The 14,062-nt window shown below is 45.7% G+C and overlaps 1 protein-coding gene across 1 annotated transcript in view; it reads right to left on the reverse strand.

Annotated features, from left to right (window-relative positions):
• The window catches only part of DOCK3 (dedicator of cytokinesis 3), an 873,576-nt gene that overhangs the window by 113,920 nt on the left and 745,594 nt on the right, over positions 1 to 14,062 (reverse strand). The gene's annotated exons all lie outside the window — the stretch shown is intronic.

Consider the following 14,062-nt stretch of genomic DNA (forward strand, 5'->3'; position numbering starts at 1 on the left):
ATCAAACCTGGAATAACTTCAATCTGCTAACCGAAGAAACCATCACTCAAGCAATCAACAAATTCTCCAAAACTGGATATTTGCCCCAGCAATCTAATAAGGTCCGCCCTCAAATGCTTCATAACAGACCTCACGTCACACTTGAATTACATGCTACAACACAGACTTTTCCCCAAGGACAAAGGAAATATACTACTTACACCCATACCCAAAGACTTAAAGAAAAAATTAAATGACACAACCAACTATCGACCAGTAGCATCCATCCCCCTGATAGTCAAACTAATGGAAAGTATGGTAACCAAACAACTTACCAACTACTTAAACAAATTCACAATACTACATGAATCACAGTCAGGATTTTGATCCAACCATAGTACCGAAACAGTGCTAACCGCTCTCATAACCAAATTCAAGCAATTAATTGTAACCGACCATCTCGACTTCTTACTTATCAGCGAAACTTGGATCCACGACCCCAAAGATCCAATAATACTAGAGCTCTGCCCTCCAGGATACAAAATCAACCACTGGACAGAGAAGGAAAAAGAGTAGGAGGAATAGCAATAATCTACAAATCTCAATTCACAACCACAACAACAGCAGAGTCCATTCTTCCCTAACTTGTAATAGCCTCAGTCAGAATCAACCACCCCAACCTATAGGATCACCTATACATAATCCTATTCTACAGACCCCCGGGCAATTGGCAAGATTCACAAACGCACCTTCTGGACTTTATATCAAACACTTGTGTAACCACTCAGAACCTCCTCATAGCAGGAGACATCAATCTTCACCTTGAAAATAACAACTCAAACAATGTACGCGAATGCAAAGACTTCCTGCAACTATGGGAACTCCATTGGCCAAACACACAACCCACCCATAAAAAAAGGACACACACTAGACATCATCACCCACAAATTCTCAACAGAACCAAATATCACACTAATAGACACAAAATGGACAGCCAGGCCATGGTCTGACCACTACAGTGCAAACCTTTCCCTCCACTGGAGAACAAAAAATACACAACAAAACCAAAAACAACAAACATATACTACGAGAGGCAAAATAGACCCACTAACATTCTGGCAACAATTCTACACTGACGAATGGACAACACCTACAGACTCACCCCAATTTCTCCAAGATTGGGATAACAGATGCAGAATAATACTAGACAACATAGCACCACTTCAAACCAGAACCTCACATAGAAAAAACTCAACACCATGGTTTAACGAAGAACTGAAAGAACTAAAAACACAAGTCAGAAGACTAGAAAGAGCATGCAGCAAGAAAAAAAGACGAAAATACACACAAAGATTGGAAACAATTACAAAGAAAATACAAATACACGATCAGACAAACTAAAAGGACCTATTACAAACCAAAATAGGACCAAACTACATGGATACACATAAACTCTTCTCACTCGTAAACAATCTTCTAAATACTACTGAGGTAACCTCCAACAACGCAGATACCCCATCAGCAACCAACCTTGCTAACTACTTCAATGAAAAAATCATAAAACTCCGACTTATGATACCCACTAACACAATGGACCACACAAACATCCTTGAATGTTTAGACCCAAATCCCGGAGAATGTCCAGCAGATCGATCATGGACCAACTTTGATACACTTTCATCAAAAGAAATCTCATACTGGGTCGGAAAATACACCAAATCGCAATGCAAATTAGACATATGCCCTAATAAGATCCGCACCCAAACAATTCAAAACCGACATCACGAACCACATAAACCACAGGCTTAAAAACGGACTCTTTCCCACGGATAAAGGAAACATCTTACTTACTCCGTTACCGAAGGATGCTAAAAAAAAGCACAATGGACCTGACCAACTATCGACCAGTAGCATCTATTCCACTCATGACCAAACTCATGGAAGGCATAGTGACGAAACAACTCATGGAATATCTAAATAAACACTCAATCCTACACGAGTCCCAGTCAGGATTTCGGACGAATCACAGCACTGAAACTGTACTAGTGTCTGCAATGAACTCATTCAAACAAGCAATTGCAACTGGCAACAACATCCTACTCCTGCAATTTGACATGTCCAGTGCCTTTGACATGGTTAATCATGACATACTAATACATATACTAGAATACTTCGGAGTAGGAGGCAATGTTCTCAAATGGTTCAAAGGATTCCTGACCACAAGATCATACCAAGTAACAACGAATGCTGATAGATCGCCACCATGGACACCTGAGTGCAGAGTCCCTCAAGGATCCCCTCTATCACCAACATTATTCAACCTAATGATGATACCACTAGCCAAGTTACTAGCCAATCAAAACCTCAACCCCTACATCTATGCAGATGACATTACGATTTACATCCCATTCAAACAGGATCTAAACGAAATCACCAATTAGATCAACCAAAGCCTCCAAATAATGCACACATGGGCAGATGCATTCCAACTAAAACTTAACGCAGAAAAAACACAATGTCTCGTACTCACCTCACAACATAACACAAAAAACTACAACAACATAATCACACCATACTGCTCCCTTCCAGTCTCACAAAACCTGAAAATTCTGGGAATCACCATTGATCGAAACCTCACTCTTGACACCCACATGAAAAACACAACGAAAAAGATGTTCTACACCATGTGGAAACTTAAAAGAATAAAACCTTTCTTCCAGAGATACATCTTCCGCACCCTGGTAGAGTCAATGGTAATAAGTCATGGACTACTGCAATGCACTGTACACTGGGTGCAAAGAACAGACAATCAAAAAACTCCAAACTGCCCAGAACACGGCCGCCAGACTCATATTTGGCAAAACTAAATACGAAAGTGCAAAACCACTAAGAGAGAAACTTCACTGGCTCCCACTTAAGGAACGCATTGTGTTCAAGATCTGCACGATTGTACACAAAATCATTCATGCAGACGCCCCAGTCTACATGCTAAATCTCGTGGACCTACCTCCCAGAAACGCCACAAGATCATCCCGCAAATTTCTCAACCTACACTACCCCAGCTGCAAAGTCTCAAGTACAAGCAGATGCACGCCACTACCTACTCTTACATAAGCATGCAGCTATGGAATGCATTGCCTACAGACTTGAAAGCAATCAACAAAATAACCATCTTTCGAAAATCTCTAACAACATTCTTCTTCAACAAGGCCTACAATGAGAACATATAACCTCACTAAGTCACCGCATCAGTCCAATCAATTATGAAAACCCACCTTCTATAACTAACCAATCATTCTCTTCCTTCTTCCCCCTTCCCTTCCTTTACACACTACCAAATATTTCTGTCTCCCTGATAAAACAATGTTTACAAATCTATGTAAGCCACACTGAGCCTGCAAATAGGTGGGGGAATGTGGGATACAAATGCAATATAATAATAATAAATAATAATAATAACCGGAAATAATGTGCTGCTCCTACAATTTGACATGTCCAGCGTGTTCGACATGGTCAGCCACCAAATACTCTCGAACATCTTAGACTACTTCGGGATTGGAGGAAACGTACTAAGATGGTTTAAAGGCTTCTTAACAGCAAGAACTTATCAAGTGATCTCAAAATCAAAAACGTCAACACCATGGAAACCTGAATGCGGAGTACCACAAGGATCACCGCTCTCACCAACCCTTTTTAACTTAATGATGACACCTTTAGCCAAATCGTTATCCAACCAAGGACTCAACCCATACATCTATGCAGATGACGTCACGATATACATCCCGTTCAAACACGATCTAACCGAAATCACAAATGAAATCAAACACAGCCTCCAAATAATGAACTCATGGGCGGACGCATTCCAACTAAAGCTAAACGCAGAAAAGACACAATGTCTCTGTCAGGTCTCTCGGGGAAATGTGAGCCCTTGGGCCGCTGTCACGGAGGTGGCAGCAGCAGGCAAAACCACCCAACAGGAGACAGGCAACCCTAAAACAGGCTGAAGTAGACAGGACTGGAGTGGCTGGGCTGGAGCTGAAGAGGCAAGCAACAAGGAATCCAGGAACAACATCCTACAGCAGGGTTCAGGCTTGAGAAGCAGGATACAGGAGCTACATACAAGCTAAGCTCAAGGGAATGGGAATGACAGATATGCTTGCCAGAGGAAGGGTTAGACTGGAGCTACAGTAGCTAACAGACAGAAAGGAGAGAAATGGCTGCAGCATCAGCCGCTAACCAACCTCAGACAGGGAGCAGAGCCACTGCACAGGGATAACAGAAAGGCTGGAAACCCCCAGGCCGCAGTAATACAGCCAGAAGGCCTGGAAGCCCACAGATAAAAGGGATATACACAGATAGACTGTAGGCCCTCAGAGCAATGGGCACAGAAGGGCTGAAAGCCCACAGAACAATAGACACAGAAGGGCTGAAAGCCCACAGAGCAATAATACCCAGAGCAGGAAAGCAAGAAGCCCACAGGTAAGTAATAGACTAGGCAGAAAGCCTACGAGCAATAATACCCTGAGCCAGAAGGCAAGGGCCACAGGTGAAAGTAACTAGCAAAGCAGAAGGGCTGGAAGCCCATAAGAAAAGACAAGGAAAGCTAACTGTGCAAACAGCACACTAACCTTGGGACCTAAGGCACTGCGTAGGCATTGGCAATGCAAAGGCACTGAAGACCAGAACACCAGTTCCTTAAGAAGGCCCTGACAGATGAGGTCACCCCTTCAGGTCACAGGCAAGGAGCATACAGAAGCCCAGAGAGACCTAACCCACACAGGTGTAGTCTATTGAGGTAATTAGTGTCAGGCTGGAAGCAGCCAGCCCACCCAGCCTGAGACAGAGCTACCTCAGGAACAGCCCACTGAAGTACAGAGAGGCCCAATACACACAAGTGTAGAGTAGTGAAGCCATTAGAGCAGCCAGCCCACAGAGACAAAGATAGAGCTAACTCAGGAACAGTATACTGAAGCACAGAGAGGTTAAACCCACACAGGTGCAGTATACTGAGGCAATCAGCGCCATGCTGGAAGTGGCCAGCACCCAGAGACAGAAACAGAGCCAACTCAGAAGTAGACAGAAACCAGCACAGACACTGATTCCCAGAAATAGGGTAAGTCTGAGGGTGGTCACGACCACAGACGTGACAGTCTCAATCTATCCTCACAATATAACACAAACAAACCCAATACCATAAACACCCCAGATTACACCCTTCCAGTCTCTGACAGTCTGAAAATTCTGGGAGTCACAATTGACCGAAATCTCACACTCGAAGGCCATGCGAAAAATACAGCAAAGAAAATGTTCCACTCAATGTGGAAACTTAAAAGGATCAAATCTTTCTTCCCAAGGGAAATATTCCGCAGCCTGGTACAGTCAATGGTGCTGAGCCATCTAGACTACTGCAATGCCATACATGCCGGATGCAAAGAACAAATCATTAAGAAGCTTCAAACCGCTCAAAACACAGCAGCCAGACTCATATTTGGGAAAGCGAAATACGAAAGTGCCAAACCCCTAAGAGAAAAACTACATTGGCTCCCAGTAAAAGAACAAATTGAGTTCAAAGATTGTACCCTGGTCCACAAAATCATTCACGGGGAAGCCCCAACCTATATGTCAGACCTCATAGACCTGCCTACTAGGAACGCAAAAAGATCAGCACGCACATTCCTCAATCTCCACTACCCCAACTGTAAAGGCCTAAAATACAAATCCACATACGCAACCAGTTTCTCCTACATATGCACGCAACTATGGAACGCACTACCGAAGTCCATAAAAACAACACAAGACCTAACTATCTTCCGAAGGCTACTGAAAACTAGCCTGTTCAAGAAGGCATACCATAAACATCCATTCTAAATACTAAATAATAAGACTGAACATGAACTAGACAAAACCGAACACTTATCACTTGACTGACTAACCTCATTGCTATTAAAGAACAAGCACTACCACTTTAATCCTTATGTCAAAAATGATTTCTCTATAGTCGATGACCTAACTTATGTTACAATCCAATCTATCACTCAGTAACCTATATGCAATACCATAATGTATTCTTCTTTACCATTTATGTATGCACCTTAATGCAATACCATTTGTAATTCTATTACCCGGAAATAGCAATCGCCGTTATGGCAAATGTAAGCCACATTGAGCCTGCAAATTGGTGGGAAAATGTGGGATACAAATACTACAAATAAATAAATAAATAAAATAAATTTTGGGGGGTGGGATGGGAGGGGGGGTCAATGACCACGTGGGGAGTAAGGGGGAGGTCACCCTTGAATTACTCCGGTGGTCATCTGGTCATTTAGAGCACCTTTTTGTGTTTTATATGTTAGAAAAACAGGTCTAGACCAAAACATTGAAGTTTTCATCCTAGACATTTTGATTTTCTTCCATTATGGCTGTAAAATGTCCAAGTGCTAGGCATGCCCTAATCCTGCCTTAAATGCCCCTGACACCCCCCCTTGTGATCTGGATGCACTGCAAACAAAATGTATAGATAAACATCTGCAAAACAGGTCTTGAAAATACCGATTTCGACGTTTTGAGATTATCAATAGAAATCAAACAAAATAAAACATGGAAAAGAAAATAAGATGATACCTTTTTTATTGGACATAACTTAATACATTTCTTGATTAGCTTTCGAAGGTTGCCCTTCTTCCTCAGATCGGAAATAAGCAAATGTGCTAGCTGACAGTGTATATAAGTGAAAACATTCAAGCATTACTATGACAGTCTGACAGGGTGGGAGGAGGGGGGTGGGTAGGAAGTATGCATGGGGACATCAAAACATATCATTGATATTCTAACAGGATGGGTGTGGATAGGTGAGGGGAGGGTGATCAACAGAGACATACAGCTTTATGGTTTATAATGGGCTAGGAACCCCAGATCCTTGTTAAGTCCTTTCTGTTGGGTGTTAAAATATTCAATCATTCTGACTTCAAAGGTCTTGCGTTCTTGTATGGTTTTAAAGTTACCTTTCAGGATTCTCACTGTGAAGTCACTGGTACGTTTTGAGAAGAAGTCTGTCCAAATGGCGTTTTATGAAACTTTTTGGACTTTTTCTCTTTCAAAAATGAGCCCCATAGTAATCTATGGAACTTTGTAGGGTGGTGGACTTTGGTCCTGGGGAACTGAGTTCGATTCCCACTTCAGGCACAGGCAGCTCCTTGTGACTCTGGGCAAGTCACTTAATCCTCCATTGCCCCATGTAAGCCGCATTGAACCTGCCATGAGTGGGAAAGCGCGGGGTACAAATGTAACATAAATAAAATAAATAACTGCTTTCAAAACATGTGGACAAAGGGGAGCCGGTTGATATTATGTATCTGGATTTTCAAAAGGCGTTTGACAAGGTACCTCATGAAAGGCTACAGAGGAAATTGAGGGGGGGGGGGGGGGGTCATGGGATAGGAGGAAATGTCCTATTGTGGATTAAAAACTGGTTGAAGGATAGGAAACAGAGAGTGGGGTTAAATGGGCAGTATTCACAATGCAGAAAGGTAGTTAGTGGGGTTCCTCAGGGGTCTGTGCTAGGACCGCTGCTTTTTAATATATTTATAAGTGATTTAGAAATGGGAGTAACTAGTGAGGTAATTAAATTTGCTGATGACACAAAGTTATTCAAAGTCGTTACATCGTTACAGGATTGTGAAAAATTACAGAAGTTACGAGACTGGGAGACTGGGCGGCTAAATGGCAGATGATGTTTAATGTGAGCAAGTGCAAGGTGATGCATGTGGGAAAAAAGAACCCGAATTATAGCTACGTCATGCAAGGTTCCACGTTAGGAGTTACGGACCAAGAAAGGGATCTGGGTGTCATCATTAATACACTGAAAACTTCTGCTCAGTGTGCTGCTGAAGCTAGGAAAGCGAATAGAATGTTGGGTATTATTAGGAAAGGTATGGAAAACAGGTGTGAGGATGTTATAATGCCGTTGTATCACTCCATGGTGCGACCGCACCTTGAGTATTGTGTTCAATTCTGGTCGCCGCATCTCAAGAAAGATATAGTAGAATTGGAAAAGGTGCAGCGAAGGGCGACTAAAATGATAGCGGGGATGGGACGACTTCCCTATGAAGAAAGACTAAGGAGGCTAGGGCTTTTCAGCTTGGAGAAGAGACGGCTGAGGGGCGACATGATAGAGGTATATACAATAATGAGTGGAGTGGAACAGGTGGATGTGAAGCGTCTGTTCACGCTTTCCAAAAATACTAGGACTAGGGGGCATGTGATGAAACTACAGTAAATTTAAAACAAATAGGAGAAAAATTTTCTTCACCCAACGCATAATTAAACTCTGGAATTCGTTGCCGGAGAACGTGGTGAAGGCAGTTAGTTTAGCAGAGTTTAAAAAGGGGTTAGACGGTTTCCTAAAGAACAAGTTCATAAACCACTACTAAATGGACTTGGGAAAAATCCACAATTCCAGGAATAACATGTATAGAATATTTTTACGTTTGGGAAGCTCGCCAGGTGCTCTTGGCCTGGATTGGCCGCTGTCGTGGATAGGATGCTGGGCTCGAAGGACCCTTGGTCTTTTCCCAGTGTGGCATTACTTATATACTTATAAAATACTAGCAGAATTGTGGGTAAAACAATTTACAATTACTCGAGAGCAGGTGTAAATGTATGTGTGAATGGTAGATAGTGTGGGCTATAAATTTCTAAATGAAATAAAAATGTAAATCATGACTCCACCTAACATGTGTACAAGTATGTACAGTTAGTCACTGTGCATATTTTTACATGTGGGGCAATTTTATAAGGGTATATATGTGCAAAATGACTTTATAAAATTAAGCTCTATAGGGGTTATTCTATAAGGTAGGCTGATATTTAGAATACTGGCACATTCATGTGCAAATGCCGAAACCCTAAACACTATTCTGTAAATATTCTGTATTTAACAGGTAGATATACACATGGTCATAGACAGAGCATGGAAAGACTCCCACGTATGTGTAGAACTTATAGAATACAAAGTTTCACGCATATCTCCGGGAGTTAGGAGCAAGATCCATGGCTAGTTTAAGTGCTCGCACCTAACTTCATACCTGTGTATAAAGGAAAGTAGGCCTAATAACAGATGTAAACTAAACAGATAGCAGCATTGACAACAGTTTTCTCACACAAATGAAACGGGTGCTAGCAAGGTTATCATGTAATGGCGATTATGTTTTTAAGGGAACCGTTAGAAGAAATGTTCTGTCATGATAAGTAATAATTGGGAAGGGTGTATAATGAGTAATATGCTCCAGGGGTATGAGATACGGATTGTTTTATCTATGTAATTTTTTGTTTTAATCTTTCTTTTTTTTGTGATTTTTATTATAGTATTTTTTAAAAGATAAAGAGTATGCAGACTCCATCCATGTCCAGCATTTCTCCTCTCTTCCCTCCCCTCAATCCATGTCCAGCATTTCTCCTTTCTTCCCTCCCCTCCATCCATATGCATCTCCTTCCTGACTTCCCTCCATCCATGTCCAGCAACTCTCCATGCTCCCATGCCCTCTCCTCCATCCACCCATATCCAGCAAATTTCCTCTCTCCTCTGCCCCCTCCATTCATCCATCCATGTTCAGCAATTCTCCTCTCTCCCCTGCCCTCCCCTCCATCCATCTCCAGGAACACTCCATTCTCCCCTGCCCTCTCTTCCATCCACCCATATCCCACAAATTTCCTCTCTCCCCTGCCCCCATTCATCCATCCATGTCCAGCAATTCTCCTCTCTCCCCTGCCCTCCCCTCCATCCATGTCCAGCAACTCTCCATTCTCCCCTGCCCTTTCCTCCATCCATCCATGTCCAGCAACTCTCCATTCTCCCCTGCCCTCTCCTCCATCCATCCATATCCAGCAAATTTACTCTCTCTACTGCTCTCTCCATCCATGTCCAGAAATTCTCCTCTTTCCCCTGCCCTCCTCGCCATCCATCCATGTCTACCAATTCTCCTCTCCCCCTCTGCCCTCTCCTCCTATCCAGCGATCTCTTCTCCCCCTACCCTCCTCTCCAATTCCAGCCATCTCTTCTCTCCCCCTGCCCTCCCATCCATGTCCAGCAATTCTCCCTGCCCTCCTCTCCGTTCCTTCCCCGTGCGTTTAACCTTTTTACTTTCAGGCGTAGCAATGGCAGTGAAGAGGACAGCACAGCTTCTCCCTTCCTTCACACAGTGTCTCGTCCTCACGGAAACAGGAAATGCATCATCGCAGAAGGCAGGACACTGTGTGAGGGAAAGGAGAAGCTGGAGGTGAGCCCACTGTGTAGTCCTCTTCACTGCCATCGCTGCGCCTGAAAGTAAAAGGGTTAAACACGCGCAAGGGGGGAGGAATGGAGAGGAGGGCTGTCGATCGGGGAGCTGAGGGCGGGAAGGAGCGGAGGGACCGTCCGACAGCTGCCTGGCGCAGCTGGGGGGGCAGCAGCCAAGGGAAGGTCACGGTTGGGCTGGGGAGGCTTAGCCTCCCCAAGCCTCTTATACGGGGCGCCTATGACTGTCCCCTCGATGTCCTGCAATTCTCTCCTCCTGACATCATCTCGCCTCCAGCGTTCCCTTCCCCCTCATTGTTCCGCCCTCTGACATCATTACATTTTGACGCGAGGGTGGGGCAATGAGTGGGAATAGATGTTACGAACCCAGGCATCCAGACGTAGAATGTTGGAGGTGCAAATTATTATATAGGATTATTGACGCTTACCTTTAAAGCCCATAGGCTCGGCCTGCCACAATATCTGTCCTCTCTTACCATCCTGTATTCACCAGCTCATCTTCTCCGTTCACCAAACAACCACTGTCTGGTCCTGCAGCCCCTAAGTTTGCACAATTAGAACCCACTAGACACTGTGCCTTCTATTTTGCAGCCCTGTCTTAGTGGAATTCACTCCCTTTGCATATTCTCATGGACCTCTCATTTAAGACTTTTAAAGTGGGTTTAAAGGCCTGGCTTTTCACCCAGGCCTTTGATTCATCTAGTGTATAGCTGCTTGGGGATGATGCTGTTTCTCCACTCCCCTGCCTATGTGCCCCTTCCCCTCTCTGCTCCTCTTCCCCTGCCCTTGCTCTCTCATCTTCCATCCCCTCACTTCCTCCTTCTTCTCTCTGATATATGCTTGATTTATAGTATGTTTGTGATTCTTTCCTATCAAATATTGTAGTTCCATTCTGTTTCCTGATGAACTTCGATTTATTGTGAACTGCCTAGATTTGCCAGGTAGGTTTGATGGTATAGCAAGTTTCAATAAACTATGTTGCAAGGTATGGGAAGGGAGATGCTGGATACTTCAGGAGTAGGCAAGAGGAATTTCTGGAGTAAGAGGTGAGTTGCTTTGGATGCGGGGGCACATAGCTGAAGGTTCACCCCCCCATTTGGTGAGGCCCCATTTGGAGTACTGCGTGCAGTTCTGGAGACCGCACCTACGGAAAGATATAAACAGGATGGAGTCGGTCCAGAGGGCGGCTACGAAATTAGTAAACGGTCTTTAATGCAAAAATTATAGGGACAGGCTTATGAACCTCAACATGTATACGCTGGAAGAGAGGAGGGAGAGAGGAGACATGATAGAAACGTTTAAATATCTCAAGGGCATTTATGTACAGGAAGATAGCCTTTTTTAAATGAAGGAGAGCTCTGGAATGAGGGGGCATACAACAAAGTTAAGAGGGAATAGGTTTAGGAGTAACCTAAGGAAGTATTATTTCACAGAAAGGGTGGTGGAGGCATGGAATGGCCTCCCGGTGGAGGTGGTGGAGTCGAGGACTGTTCCAGAATTTAAAAAGGCATGGGATAAGTATGTGGGATTGCTTAGGAACAGGTAGAATTGGGGGTTGCAGAGGATGGGCAGACTGGATGGGTCATTTGGCCTTTCTCCGAGGACAAGCAGGCTGCTTGTTCTCACATATGGGTGACGTCCAACGGCAGCACCAGGAACGGAATCTTCCTAGCAACAAAGTTTGCAGAGCCCTCGCACGTATGCGCGACCGTCTTCCCGCCTGAAGTGCGAACGTGCCTCAGTCTCTTTTTTTCCACGGTCAGGGTGGCTGTTTTTTTGCTGCTTTGCGCCCCAAAAAGAGCCCTCATAGCTTGCTTTTGCTGTTTGCCTTCTCGCTTTTGCTCTTCGGGATTTTTCCGTCGAGTTTGTTTCTTGTTTAGTTTAAAAAAAAGAAAGAAAAGATTTCCTTTACCGCTTAGTGTTTGGCCTCTAAGTTTCCTTTCGCTTTCATGTGTGGCCCTTTTGGCCGCCCATACGGGGGTTTTCCCTGGTTTTGGTGCCTTTTTTTGGCATCATCGCGAGTTTTGATTTCACCGACGCGATTTTTCCGCCCATGTCCTCGAAGCCTGCCAGCGGCTTCAAGAAGTGCACACGGTGCAACCGGACGATCTCGCTCACTGATCCGCACGTTTCGTGTCTTCAGTGTCTGGGGGCTGGTCATCGTCCCAACGGCCTGCACTTTGTGTCTTCAACTCAAAAAGAGGACCCAGGCGGCGAGATTGGCTCAGTGGAACCAGCTGTTCGGAACCCTGTCCGGTTCTTCAACGTCGACGTCGGTAGCGATACCGAGGTCATCGACGGCGGTATCGATGTCGGCGTCGGAGAGTGCATCGACGTCGGGAGCGCAGGTGATGGCTGTCCATAGGGCCCCCCATGCTGGTAGCAGTGAGCCATCGAGTGGGTCTCCACCTGCCTTGAGGGCTCCTGCGGTACAGGGTCATCGCGATCGTCCTCTTTCGGACCCGTCCCCGAGGAGGTGTGTGGATTCCATGTCCTCCTCATTGGTACCGGGGGCTTCTGGTGACATGCTTTGAGCGAAGGTGAAGAAGCATCGCCATCGGTCGCCTTCCTGCCACGGTACCGAGAGCTCCGGGGCGCCGAAGGATTCGGCACCCACTAAGCGTCGACGCTGAGAGGACCTCTCCCCCTCTATCCAGGAGGTGTCGATGCGCTTCTCCTCGGACAGCCTGGTACCGCCTCCCCACCCCAGGCAGGTTCTGGCATTGTCTCCTGCACTGGCCTCTCAGCTTCTCTTGACAGATGCTCTTGATGAGCGCCTCCGAGCCATTCTTCCTGCGATCATGGAAGGGCTGCTGCGATCGTCAGCTTCGGTACCGGGGGTGCTTGCGCCGCCGGTACCGATGGTGGATGCAGCGGCTGGCTCTCCACCCGTGGTGAGGTCTCCGATGCCGGTGCCACGTGTGGTATCAGCTTCGCTTGTGTCGGTGCCGGTGCCGCTTGCGATATCTGCTTTGGCGACCACCCGAGTTGACTCCCCGGCGTCGTCGATGGAGGGAGCTTCATTGCCGCCGGTGCGGAAGTCTTCTTCTCAACCCCGCCATTGAGGACTTAGTGCCTCGGCGTTGAGACGGGCTCGGATTCGGACTGCAGTCAGGGAGCTGGTGTCCAGGGGAAGGACTCGTGGGAAGCAGAGGAAAACCCCAGATATTTCTCTGACGAGGAGTCTTGTGGTCTTCCCTCTGATCCCACTCCTTCACCAGAGAGGAAGCTTTCTCCTCCTTGTCCTTCTCCTCTTTTGTACGAGAAATGTCTATGGCCATTCCCTTCCCAGTGGTTACTGAGGATGAGCCCAGGGCTGAGATGTTCAAGGTCCTGGACTATCCTTCGCCACCTAAGGAATCGTCCACTGTTCCCCTGCATAAAGTCTTTAAACAGACATTGCTGACGAACTGGGCGAAACCCTTATCTAATCCCCACATTCCAAAACAGATTGAGTCCCAGTATAAGATCCATGGGGACCCAGAGTTGATGAAGACCCAGTTGCCTCATGACTCTGGTGTTGTGGATTCTGCTCTCAAGAAAGCCAGGAGTTCTCGGGATTACGCCTCGGTGCCCCTGGGGTGCGAGTCGAGAACCCTAGACTCTTTTGGGAGGAAGGCCTATCATTCTGCTATGCTCGTGTCCAAGATTCAGTCCTACCAGCTCTACACGAGCATCCACTTGCGGAACAATGTGCGGCAGCTGGCGGACTTGGTTGATAAGCTCCTGTCGGAGCAGGCCAAGCCTTTTCAGGAGGTGGTCAGGCAGCTGAAGGTGTGTAGGAAATTCCTA

Source organism: Microcaecilia unicolor, chromosome 6 (genome assembly GCF_901765095.1).
Source record: "Microcaecilia unicolor chromosome 6, aMicUni1.1, whole genome shotgun sequence".
NCBI lineage: Eukaryota > Metazoa > Chordata > Amphibia > Gymnophiona > Siphonopidae > Microcaecilia > Microcaecilia unicolor.